Source organism: Haliotis rufescens, unplaced genomic scaffold (genome assembly GCF_023055435.1).
Source record: "Haliotis rufescens isolate VD_foot unplaced genomic scaffold, xgHalRufe1.0.p SCAF_4, whole genome shotgun sequence".
NCBI lineage: Eukaryota > Metazoa > Mollusca > Gastropoda > Lepetellida > Haliotidae > Haliotis > Haliotis rufescens.
The window spans coordinates 8,890,001-8,903,626 of NW_025964112.1; the positions used below are offsets into that span (position 1 = coordinate 8,890,001).

General features: G+C 38.1%; 1 protein-coding gene across 3 annotated transcripts in view; it reads right to left on the bottom strand.

Moving 5' to 3' along the window:
* LOC124135831 (mucin-3B-like) overlaps positions 1-6,725 on the bottom strand; it is a 37,705-nt gene extending 30,980 nt beyond the window's left edge. For 2 of the 3 annotated variants that reach the window (XR_006861270.2, XM_046501442.2), the window contains exon 1: positions 6,571-6,725. The gene's annotated coding sequence lies outside the window, so the exon portion shown is untranslated. Of the gene's footprint in view, positions 1-5,271; positions 5,338-6,570 lie in introns of those variants that run through there. The other variant, XM_046501443.2, reaches the window with a different exon arrangement.
* Between the last annotated feature and the right edge of the window lie 6,901 nt (positions 6,726-13,626).

The window sequence follows — 13,626 nt, forward strand, 5'->3', positions numbered from 1 at the left end:
TAATTAGATCAAAACTAGACTACGGCTGCGCCATATACAACACCCTAAACAACTCTCTATCTAAAAAACTTGACTCAATACAATATCAGGCTCTCAAACTAATTACACGCATCCAACATGGCACCTCCTACACTTCACTTCAGGCCTTAACAGGAGAAATGCCACTAAGTCTACGCAGGGAACAGCTAAGCTTAAATTTCTGGGCCGCATCCCAATCAAACCCTCTAATCCAAAACTTAATAAACCAAAATATCAACCCCAAAAACCAAGCTCTAGCTCGTAAACACCCCTTACTTACCCCAATATACCAAAGAATAACAAACTACCTAAATGAACACCAAATTAAAAATCTTAAACAAAACTGCAAACAATCAAATATCTTCACCCCTAAACTTAAAATACCCCAAATAGACACAACACTAGCTAGCCAAATAAATAAACAAACCGACCCAAACATAGCTAAAACCACCACACTAGCATACATACACGAAAATTGGCCAAATTGGTGTCACATTTACGCGGACGGATCTTCAAATCCGACCTCCAAACACACAGGTTTCGGAGTCCATACCACACAACCAACTAAAACCACACAATCCTTCCGACTCCCAAACAACCAATCAATATTCACGGCAGAACTAATGGGCATGGCCTCAGCCCTCCATAGTCAAGAATCCAAAAACAACAATAAAATCCTAATACTTACCGACTCCCTAAGTGGACTGCAAGCCCTCCAAAACAAAAATACCAAAAACCGACCTAAATTAATAAATCTAATACTTAAAAGCTCCAACGACCTAACTAACGCAGGCAAACAAATAACCTTCTTGTGGATCCCCGCCCACGTAGGAATATACGGTAATGAAAACGCCGATAAAGCAGCTAAACTATCCCTCAAAATGCCAGAAATAAGTTTAAACTTACCCATCTCAAAATCAGAAATTAAAAGTGTAAATAAGCAAAAAATCACCAAAAAATGGCATAACCTATATCTAAACTCAAATAGCCAAATCAAAAAAGTACTCAGCAAACCACTAACCAAACCAAAAATTCACCATCCATTAAAAAAAATTGACAGAGTAATCACTAAACTCCAAACAGGACACACCAACCTAAATAACCACCTAAAAAAAATAAAAAAACATACTACAGGTAACTGCCCACACTGCAAACAACTAGAAACCCCAGAACACGCACTCATCTACTGCACACACTACCTAACACATCGAACCGCATTACAAACCACCCTCAATCTAAACAAGGCTCTCACTCTAGAAGCAATACTTAACCCACAAAATAAACTAGAAAACTTCAAGGCCTTAGGCGTATTCTTAATAAAAACGGAACTAATAAAACGCATCTAAAAACACTATAATCCACCAAATCAAAATTACATAAACACACAAACATCCACCATACCCAGCTCCCTTGGTTCTCCTCCCCTATCCCATCGGCATCTATTCCAAATCTCAAAATTCCCAAATTCTATATCAGCAACCCCTAAAGCCCCCTCTTGGGTTGCACACACCACTTTCGCCCCTTTCGGAAACACATTAAATGGCCTGGCCGGGCCCGTGTGCGAAATACGCATCAGTCGGAAAGCGCACGTTAAATCTCCAAAGTAAGTAAGTAAGTAAGTAAAGACGACTTCTCATCCCTACCATCCCTTGATAACGTTGTTAAAACCTACACTGAACCATCGCTCATAAGGTGTTCATCCATATGTCTTTTCCTCACATAGTATTCTAGTTTCTAAATGCCTCTCAAAGAAGTTATTTCTTTTGTGGTTAACTCAGCATATTTGATGAGTGCCACTGAGCTTATATGGAGACTCGGGGGGTGATTCTGTCATTCGGAACATGTCGACCTTAAATCCAATGGTAATTAACATACTATTGCAGAAGCAGGGCAGGCAAAATCCCTGCTTCCTGCGCGATACGTAGTCAAAGGGTTAAACGACGTTGTTACTACTGAAACACGGTCGTTCTCTGTAAATGTATCAATGGATATCATACATTAATGTGTGATCCTTGTCACTGAATGTTCAAGTCTCACCGTCGAGCGAGCCTATTGAAACACAATATTATTATGGTGAACATGAATCATGGGACCATTAACGACGCTTCTATAATACTGGTTTATCTACCGTCATCACCAGAGACTAACCTAACGCCCGACTTACTTCAATAAGGCCTACTTATGACCATCTGACTATAACACACACCTGTATGTGTAAATATACTTATGAATGATCTTCGGTTCACCCGCTGTGAACAAATCGGGGAGTGGGGAAAGGGTTGGGGTTTTGGTGGGAGTTTCAGGTGATAACAATAGGGGGATAATGGGTTAATGGGATACATTCACAAGCATCATAGCGCGGAAAGCATCACATCCAGTCAGTCAGATCACCAAAAGGCTTACTACGTGTATTGGAATCAGATCTTTCGGAGGATGAACGTTATTTATTTAATGCTTGTTTTAACTTTGACATTACAAAGTTAGGAAGATGTAGGTACAGTTATCATAAAGACCGCCTCCGTGGTCTAGTGGTAGATCCCCGGCCGCGTCATACCAAAAGACGTTAAAAGATGGTACTTGTTACCCTGCCTGGCGCTCGGCATTAAGGGCCTAAAACAAGGACTGGCTGGCTCTGAGTATACTGTGTCTGAGTGGGGTATTCATATTAAACTGCGGAATGGTATCTCGGAGGGCTAGCACTATAAATTCGGCATCAGTCCGGACTAGTGAGTGAGTGAGTGAGTGAGTGAGTGAGTGAGTATGGTTTTACGGCGCTTTTAGCAATATTCCAGCAATATCACGGCGGGGGACACCAGAAATGGGCTTCACACATTGTACCCATGTCGGGAATCGAACCCGGGTCTTCGGCTTGACGAGCGAACGCTTTAACCACTAGGCTACCCGACCGCCCCCCGGACTAGTACAAGCAGCCACAACCACACATGTGCATGGACGTCGCTACATAAGTGCAGTAATCTTGGACGCGACGCTAAGCCCCATTTTACTTCACCTCACCTCAACAACATCATCAATCCCTTAATGTTTAAATACAAAATAGTAGGCATAGTGGGGACACTATATCTAATGAAATAAATCCGAGGCAAATCTTCCCTCTTCCGTGGTGTGCGGTGTGTGCCGAATGCATATACAAATCTGTTCAATAAATGTTTCAAAATATTTGAATGAGGTTGCTCATCTCTAGCTGATACAATATTTGGAGTTCTCTTGTTCACTACTTCACGATGCATATGACTAAGTATTGCAAGGGCGGATCCAACATTTTTTAAAAGGAGTGGTCCAAAATGACAAAATTCCCTTTCAGTCAATGTTACATCCTACAACATGCCTCATTTGGTTTTCAAAAGGACGTCCGCTCTGGATCCACGAATGTGTTGTTAAACGAGTTATATACTCACCGCCAAAAAAAACACGCGAACTATTGAAATATATTAACATATACAGGAGTATGTGCGTTGAGGAGAGATGTTTCCAATGTGCACCACTTAATGTAAGAACTAACAATCAGTCAAGTGTTACAACAGTGCCCTTATACTTATCATGATAAGCTGCACGTGATTTTCAAACTTTACACACTAATCCTGCACAAGACAAATGGTGCATGGATCTATGACATCAGCTGTGATGCGGCCATAAGTGTCGGTTCACACATCATAACAGTATGTTCGTTTGAGCATCGAACCAATCTAATGTCTCTTGATATGAGTAATTCTTCATATATTAGCCAACATGTATGGTATTCGCTTTTCTTTTGTCGGTAAGTATATGTCCGCAGTAGTAAATGGACTGTTTGATGTCACGGCCAGAGTGATGATGTCAGTATATTTCTATGACAGGTAACATGGGTCAGTAGAATGGGTGATATAACCTAAACCATGTGAATCCCTTTTGTTGGGACGATCGGACGCTCAAGGCAGTTTGAGTGGCATACTTCTCGAAACAGGGTAAATACTGGAACACATCATGCTGTTTAATGTCTCTTGAGAACTTTATTATAACTTCTTGCTCTGGTCCGGCGTGTTATGGTTGCATACGTGGCTAGGCAATGACAGATATATCAACGTAATATGCTCTATTAATTTGCTATATAACATATTGTCAAAATATCTCAAGGCTCAACTTCTCAATAAGAAACACTTATTCCACATTAACACTTGCGAGTTAAAATTTGTCTTGTGTCGAATTTACATGTAGTCAATTTCTCTGTACTCTTTGCCCGAAAACGGAAATCTGGGGGAAAGCAGTTAATTGTTTCAACAATTCAGAAAACTAAGTTTAGTTTAAGAACGACTTTTTTTCACTGACGGCCTATGAGTACAATTCAAGGAAAACAGACGACAGTCAGTGTTGTCACACATTATTATTATTATTATTAAGATAACGTAATCCAAGATGAACAATGCCTTCTGAACGGAAGCGTAGAGGGGCCACGGTGATTTTTTTTTGTCTAAGTATCTCCTACGTAGGACTCAGTATCTTCTACGTAGGACTTAGTATATCCTACGTAGGACTCAGTATCTTCTACGTAGGACTTAGTATATCCTACGTAGGACTTAGTATCCCCTACGTAGGACTTAGTATCTCCTATGTAGGACTTACTATCTCCTACGTAGGACTTACTATCTCTTACGTAGGACTTAGTATGGCCTAGAATTACTATCTCATACGTAGGACTTAGTATCTCCTACGCAGGACTTACTATCTCTTACGTAGGACTTAGTATGGCCTAGAATTACTATCTCATACGTAGGACTTAGTATCTCCTACGTAGGATTTACTATCTCCTACGTAGGAGATACTAAGTCATACGTAGGAGATACTAAGTCATACGTAGGGGATAGTACGTCCTACGAAGGAGATACTAAGTCATACGTAGAAGATACTTTGACAAGAAAAATTTCACCGTGCCCTACTACGCTTCCATACTTCTGCAAACATTACTAGCGGACTCTACTTATTTGTGCTGTGACTCTATCTTTCTTATTTAGTTTTACAGAAACACGAACAGTTAATTGATACCCGGTATGCTGTTATGCTTATCCGTTGTTATATGACTTTGCAGCTTCGCTGTTACCTTTGGGTGGCTGTATAACACAAACACAGATTGGCTAAAAGTCAAAGGACTGGAATTGTTTCTGGACTTTTTTATATCACATAAGGCTACATAGAAATGTTTAATAATAAACATCCAAAGACACACTAAATTGATTAAAGAATTAGATGAAAAATACTCACTTTTATGTGTGATTTGTTGCTTGGTTAAAAACTACCATATAACACCTCCTGTGTCATACACTACAGAACACCGTCTGAGATCCTCAAGTGAGCGGTAGGTCACAGGCGTTTAATGTTATACATATATTTTATCGCTCAGATTCTCGATCATCTATGGAAAATTCTATTTTCTACACCAATGATGTCAAGGTCAAGTACTCTGTATAAAGGGGAATCTAACTGTTTTTGTACTGAGGGGTTGCGGTGTACGGTCCTGTAGAGATGGGGGTCACTCGGCCATGATGACACGTGGGGCCGGGCATGGCCTCATGAGTACAATCGATTCATGAATACATTAACCTCACATGTTCAACAGACGACGAAGTAATAATCACTATTTTTTTTCAAAAGTCAGTAGTGTTTGTATTCAAAATACTCCTAGGAATTAAAGCTAAAAGAAACCTAATTGTTTCATTAAAATTAAATTCTAACGATATTGTGTAAAACATTTATTTCGAAACAATTAATGCAACGGAACTATCACGGACGTTATACAATTTAAATACATGTACAATGTTACAAACCAGTGAAAATAAATAAGGTGCCAATAATAAGAAATTTAAAATATCAAAATACTGATGTGTCCTACAGGTAAAAGTTGACAATCTTTACAGTTTTCCCCATAAAATGCAAAAGCTATAAAAAGTTCGGACACAGTCCTAGCTTGGTACACATTAACCCTTAGCTCAATGCACCATTCCTTATGCAAATTTCCAAACAAAGGTTCAGCAGGAATGTACATGCTTTACTTACCACCATCTACAGTGTAATTAATTTCCCAATACTCTTCAACATTTATGTTTTAACCGTCTCTGAAAACACGTGGAATTTGTGTATGTCGTTTCGGTGTTTGGTATCAATAGTCTAAGTCGACAATAATTACATAATCCAGTTTCTTGTAATTAGAAACAATTATTTTCAATAATTACTGTATTCAAATAAAATGCAAGAATGATGTAAAACATCGGCCGACCAATGGTTCAGAATGACCAGGAACACAAGCGCCAACTGTCTTGGCATTTCCTGTGGGGACTCACGACGTCCGTTCAAAACAACACCTGTCGTAGGAGGCCACGGGATCGATTGGTCAGGATCGCTGACGTTGATGCATGTCATCGTATCCCAATTGAGTAGATCGATGCTCATAATGTTAATGACTGTATTGTCTGGTCCAGAAACGATTATTTACAGACCACCGTCATAAACCTGGAATATTACTGAGTGCGGCGTTAAACAACAAACAAACAAACCAACACCTACCTTCGAACGTCCACAACAGGACAGATGTGATTAATTGCGAGAGTTGTAGGCCAATGTGGACCGGCTAGGTCTCACTACACCGAGAGTACAGGGCGTGAGTACAAGGCGTCTTATTCAAAGTTTTATCATTATCCGCGACAGAATTCTGTCCACTACCTTTATAGTCAATACGTTTTCAAAGAAAAGAAAAAAAATGGGGAAGGGTTGTATTTAGAAATTCAATGTTTAGTCAAACGTGAAATTGTTGAGCCCAGACAAACGGTAATGGGTTGAAAGGATTTTTGCATTACCAGTGAAAATTGAGACGATCTCCATGTGTCGTATCTCGATATTGTTGTGTTACAATGAGTTAGTATGCCTTCCAGATACCGGCCATTGTGTGAATATACTTGTCTGGATAACCTTTCAAATTGTTGCGTTCCTACTGTCAGCTTTATTTCGAAATACATCTGTATAACTTATGTTTCTATTGCGATGGGTGATTAAGAGATTATGGAAGTTGACATCAGGATGTCTTTGTAACTGTATTCAGGATAGTATAAATGATTTAGATGGAACACATGAACGCGGCAAACGCTACGCTGGTGAACACACAGAACTGACAAAATCATTGGATTTCATTTTGGATTCAGCTCAATTAAATTAGATAGATACAAAACACACCGGCAGTGAAATGTACACGACACATGCTTATAGGGAAATGACTACAATGTTCAAGAACGCTTATTGTCGGCAGTCAAGATCATGGTGATACACTTGTTGAAGGTGAGTGAGTGAGTGAATGAGTATGGTTACATGCCGCTTTTAGCAATATTCCAGCAATATCACGGCGGGGGACACCGTAAATGGGCTTCACACAATGTACCCATGTGGGGAATAGGACCCGGGTCCTCAGCGTGACGAGCGAACGCTTTAACCACTAGGCTATACGACCGCCCCACTTGTCGTAGGGCACAACACTTGAAATTATTTTGGTTGGAGGTTCACATTTAATATGATCTATGTATGGTCTTGTCAACCATGCTGTAAGTCTTTGACCCGTGCACATGTTGGTTAAACACCACTTGGTAATCACAGAAGTTCTTTTCCCATTTTTTTTACCTTGATGCCAGATCAGTTTCACGAATAACGTGTGTCGCCAGGAGGATTCGAACCCGCCAAGTCCGTGGATATTTGTGATTTGTTCAGTTTGCTCCTCCCTTCTTGATCAGAGCTATGTTTGTTCATTATAGCCCCAGCAACATTGGCAAATAATATTCATGTGACTGATAAATGCTCTCGAGTTAGTCCAGTATGAACTGTACACTTGCCCTGAAACGTGCTTTCCATAACCAGAACCGCCAAAGAGAGATGCAGGTGCCAAGTGGCGACTCAACCAGTGTTTTCGCAGTTAAGCATATAATTCTTTAATATCTAACAAGGTAACCAAAAAGTTGTTTAAACATATTAGTGCGAAGATTTTTTGAATGTTGGTCATAATTTTAATAGGTTAGAATACTTGGACTCTGATGTCTTATCGTTGAAATGGTTAGCTGGAGTCCTCGGCGCGCTCTCACTAACCATTTCAACGATTAGACAGACACCAGGTCATCGTGCTCTTACCTATACATACATGTATACTTTTTCTTTCAGTACAGTCTCGTCACGTTTATTATTGCTGTCGCGATCTACTCTGATAAATGTAATTATTCTTTGCCGGAGGCCATACCGGAGTTTGTCGTTTTGTTCGTTGCATGTCATCCTAAACAGAAAATTACCACCAAACACATTTTGTAAAGAAAACGACGATAGTTATTAATCAGTCATTCAGAACATTGACGCTAATAATGATGTGGCACATGCGCCTCTGGCATTTGCTGTTGATAAATATTTTAAGTGAACTCCGTCTTTACACCTCAACAGATAACCATAGAAAATGTGATGGACATTGTCAGCCCAACTCTGTATCAAATGTTATATAGTTATTCTTTTCTTGTTGCTTTTCACGCGTGCTCCAGTATCATGATGTCGGACAGTTATATGATATTACTTCTCAACACAGATCAAGGGAAAACATGATACCAGCAGATTTTATCAACAATATTGTCATCACAATTTTTAATATACAGTTTATGTAAAAACCCGAGGTGTATGCAAAACAACAACATTTATGAATTTGTCTGTATATTTAAAATGTTATGCCGCACCCTTAATATCAAAATAGTACTTAAGAAATCGTGTAAATGATGCTGTCTGTCATAACTGCCTAATGAAATGAATATCATGTTGTCATTGTAAAATATTTCCTTATCAAAAATATGTATTTAAGAGATTACAATGGAAATTATAACTAATTAGTATGTAAACTTTTAAAATGGAGCATGGTATCGGTTCTTCTAATGTATATCCGCGCAATGAGTTTAACAACCATGGACTGAACTCACTGACCACTTGTTAAAATAATTCTTCTTTGCACTGTCGACCACACGGCCGAATTGTTATAATAAATATATCTTTCTATCTACCACGTGAATTAAGGAAGGTGACATTGCTATTAAACATGGTCTCAATTGGTAAAGCTATCAGCAGCATTAAGATGAGATTTAATGGATTAAGTTGTCAGGCTCGGTCACATGGTTGATGGCGTGTCATCGTGCCCTGTGGATCTTTGCTCATAATATTACAGGTCGCAGTTATATAGCCGAGATATTGCCGACCTATAAAATAAGGACCTGCAACCATGTAATTAAATAGAACCTTTTGGGAAGATAACTAAAACACTGTCGGACACGACGGGAAGTGACTGGTCCTGAGCAGCAAACAGAAAGCCTCTTGTTTCAGCCGATTTTATCCAAGCGAATGACTCTGCAGGGTTGCTGATCCTCTCAACACACTGCGCATAGAGTCGAACCAGTGGTCGTTCAGACAGCCACTCCTTGAAAAAATGAGTCTGGGCAAATTTGATATTGCACTTAGCTTATTTGACACACATTTATGTACTGTCCAGCTGCGTGTAGAGGTTGCAAGGGCCCTGAGCTGTTGCTGAGCCTAACCAGCCTGACTCTGCCAGGATCACCCAAACCCTCTTTGCTGCATTTTTTATTTTAATCTGTAAATAATATTAATTCACCCATGTTTCGTCAACTGTGTACTTTAAGACGTGAAACGGGCTACAATATTCACAATGAAATCATTTACAGCATTAACACCACAGTGACTGAGTGTAAACCTTTGAATATCTGACATCTTACGTTCAGTGTAAGAAGAAGGCTATTTTCCCTGCGGCTGTAATTTCACGGATGGAATCCCAATGTTAAATGAATACTTTTGTCAGAGTTTATAAATCTTAACAATGCTTTATAAATTCCATTTCGTAATTGTATGTCCATTTCAGAAAAGAATAATTGGCAATGCTCATTTCACTCTCAAATAAGGGTGTAACTAATCTGGAGATACTCTTACTCAACGATAAAAAATATGTTGTTCAAGACCACCTTGCTGTTTAAGATTTTAAAATATTGAAAAATAAATATAAATAAGAAGTAGTGTTGTGCTGCGTCAGGCAACAAACAAACACTTTTTTTGGAAATTGTGAGTTCTACCGGTAGAGCAGGACATGAAAACCTGGTGTCGTCACTGTTTTCCAGTGATCCATTCATTTCCACCTCTATTTGGCTTTTTATGCCCAATGGATTCTGTTTCGGCGGATAATCGAGATTCCCTATCGTTGACGTTCTATATCTAACATGAGTTTTCAATTTTGACTCAAACAGGTGATAAACAGAATGAAAGGAGAGATGGGGAATCTTTAAGAAAGGCTGTGAGATTGGGAGTCTTTAAGAAAGGCTGTGAGATTGGGAATCTTTGAGAAAGGCTGTGAGATTAGGAATCTTTAAGAAAGGCTGTGAAATGGGATTTGAGTTTGAGATATATTTTCATGTAGACACGCCCATCGTTTGAAATGTCGCGTACCCATATTGTTTGGGATTATAAGAATGAACTGCACAATGTGGAAGAGGGAATGAGCGAAGGTAGAGAACCACAGGTACTCTCAGGTAACGGATCTCGACGAAGAACCTTACTGAATACACACCACAGCTTGGGTTCATAGTTTCCCCTAATGCCGTACGTACATTTACTGTCCTTGGTGAATGAATGAGTTTTAAAAAAAATCTAAAAAATATAGTCCTTGGTTCTTCAGTGTAGTTTTTAGGTTCAACTAACGTGGTTCATGATGTACATCACCTGCATTTGTGTGAAGAAAACGTGAGGGAACCAATAGGTTATTTGGTTCTTATTTCTGATCCTGCTTCAAACTTGTGCATTATCGTACGCATTGCTTATTTCCCATAACGTGTCACACATCTAAAGTATTACTATATTTTCCGCCCGAACGCCCCTGTTCATCAGCAGGGGGCATGTTGTTGTAAGAAGTGATCCGCGCATAATTTTATTTCAATAAATATATCTCAGTACATAATTTTGGAATGAATCATTGATGTTTGTTTGAATTTCAATGAAGTTAAATATTAACTAGTTGTGTGTTTTTTTCTCTAAGTTATACCATAGGCTATGCTTCCATGCATCACAATGTACACACTTACCGATGTACGTGATGAAGGGGGTTGCTCTCTTGTGGATGCGGTCCCGTGTGAATTCCAGGTTACAAAATGTACAAGTAAGTTTATTTTCTGTTTTGTAAGCCATCGGCCCATGTACACAGTTGATATAACAATATCGTGTATAAATGGCAGTTAGGCGGTAGATGACACACTATACTTACTACCAAGTGCAGATTTACATTTCAGAGCTTCTTTAACGAACGTAGCACATTTGTAGGATTGGCACATCATTGGAAGTCAGTAATTTATGAAATTTACAAATATGTTATGAAATATGCCACTTCAGTATGTATTTATTTCTCAACAATACATATGCCTCGCAATCAAATATGAAATGGTGTTCATTTTCAATGCTATTAGTATGACACATCCTACAAAGTCGGTTAACAGTTATAGCTTAAAAAGCTTCTTTACATCTGAAATTACAACGCAACGGCAGTTTATGCAATCTAAACAGACACATATATCTTCTTAATTCCCTAATATTGATGTTTGTAACATAATATTCAACAGTCAGCAATGACTTAATATTCTTATCATGTGCATGTTGTTTTGAATCATTGATAATACTAAAAATATTTTGTTTCCCCAATCTTGTAATCTTTGTCTCAACATCGACAGAAGATATGAAATATCTCCAATATCTTAACTAACCCAGCATATCCAAAACCATACGTATATAACAACAATCTTACACAAGAGGCCCATGTCTTCCTTCCTGCTGAATCTAACTTCTTAATAAGTAGGTAACAGTGTCTTGGATAACGATCATCTGACATTCTTAACAATTTACACCAGTACTTTTCACATTTTTGGTAGTAATCTATTAAAGTCCATGTCTACCGCAGTCGGCTGAAGCTGCACCTCTCGATACTTGTTTACCAACACCCAATACATATTTACACAAATGATTATGAAATCTTTCAATAACAGCTCTTTCTTTGAAGCCCCACACCTCCGCCCCATAAAACAAAATAGGTTTTATTTTACAATGAAATAACTTAAATGATATATTTACAGGAATATTTAGGTATTTATTCTGTAATTGCTTAATAACAAACAGAGCTTTACTGGTTTTTGAAACAAGAATATTTGTACACACTGTATATGACAACCTAGTAGAAAACATAATACCTAAATAATTATAATGCGTTGATGTCTTTAGTAGCTTACCATCAAAAAGCATTTCTCATAATGTCGTAAATGACCGCCATTTCGAAAAACTAATATTTCTGTCTTATCCTTTATCTGTAAGCCCCATGATTTACAATATTTACATAAGATGTCAATCTTTCTTTGCAAACCAATAACAATGTCATCAAAAATACATAAATCATCAGAATACAATAATAACAGTAGTTCCAAATATTCTACACCTATGAATATACCTCTTATATCTGCGTCTTCAATCATGTATTGAAATTCTGAAATAAACATTGTAAATATAAACGGGCTGGTAACACAACCTTGTCTGACTCCACTTAAACTATCAAAATAATGAACACCTTTATTCATTTTTTTGAATATCACAGTAATTTCCTATCAACAGAATCAAATGCTCTCTTATAGTCTACATAAATACAGTAAAGACGTCCGCCACTTTTAGATAAATACTTTTGTACAAGACATTGAAAAGTGAACATATTATCCGTTGTGGAATGGCCTTTCCTAGATTCTGTCTGGGCCTCAGATATACTGTTAAAATGATCAGAAAAAACGTTTAAGATGCGCACTTAGAATAGAGGAGAATAACTTCCCCAAGGTATCCATCAAAGATATGCCTCTATAATTATTAACAAAGTCAAAGCTTCATTTTTTTATGGAGTGGAACAATAAAACTCTTAGCCCATTGGATGGGAAATTACCAGTTGACAAAATAGTATTATACATAACTAACAAATATGGAATTAAAACAGTACTGCAACCTTGAATCATCTCAGCCTTAATACCATCCGGCCCTGCAGCTTCACCCGGCTTCAGATCTTTAATGGATGATTCGATGCCGTCCTGGGTAATATCACCATTAAGAATATTATTTACATCATCATCAGTAGAGAAATCACACAATAGTTCATTAGGGTTATTTATAACATAATCTACCTGCTCAATAATATCCAAGTCCACAAGTCTATCAGTATGGTTTAAAATATTCTTAAAATAATTAAACCATTCTTCTTGTGGCGAATCTTGTTGGAAACAGGACTACCACTTGTCTTCTTTGTCAATGCACTTATCTTTTTCCAGACTGTTTTACTATCTCACTTATTGTCTCTTCGTATTCTTATCTCTTCTTCCCGCATAAAGACCTGTAACTATTTCTTAATGTAGAATATTTAGAAAGAATCTCCTTGTCCCAGTAACTTTAAAATTATCTAATACACTCTAGAAAGTAATCCGCACGAAATAGAACCATTATGTACAGCATTGGTCAAAGCTTCAACAGCTAACTCAACAT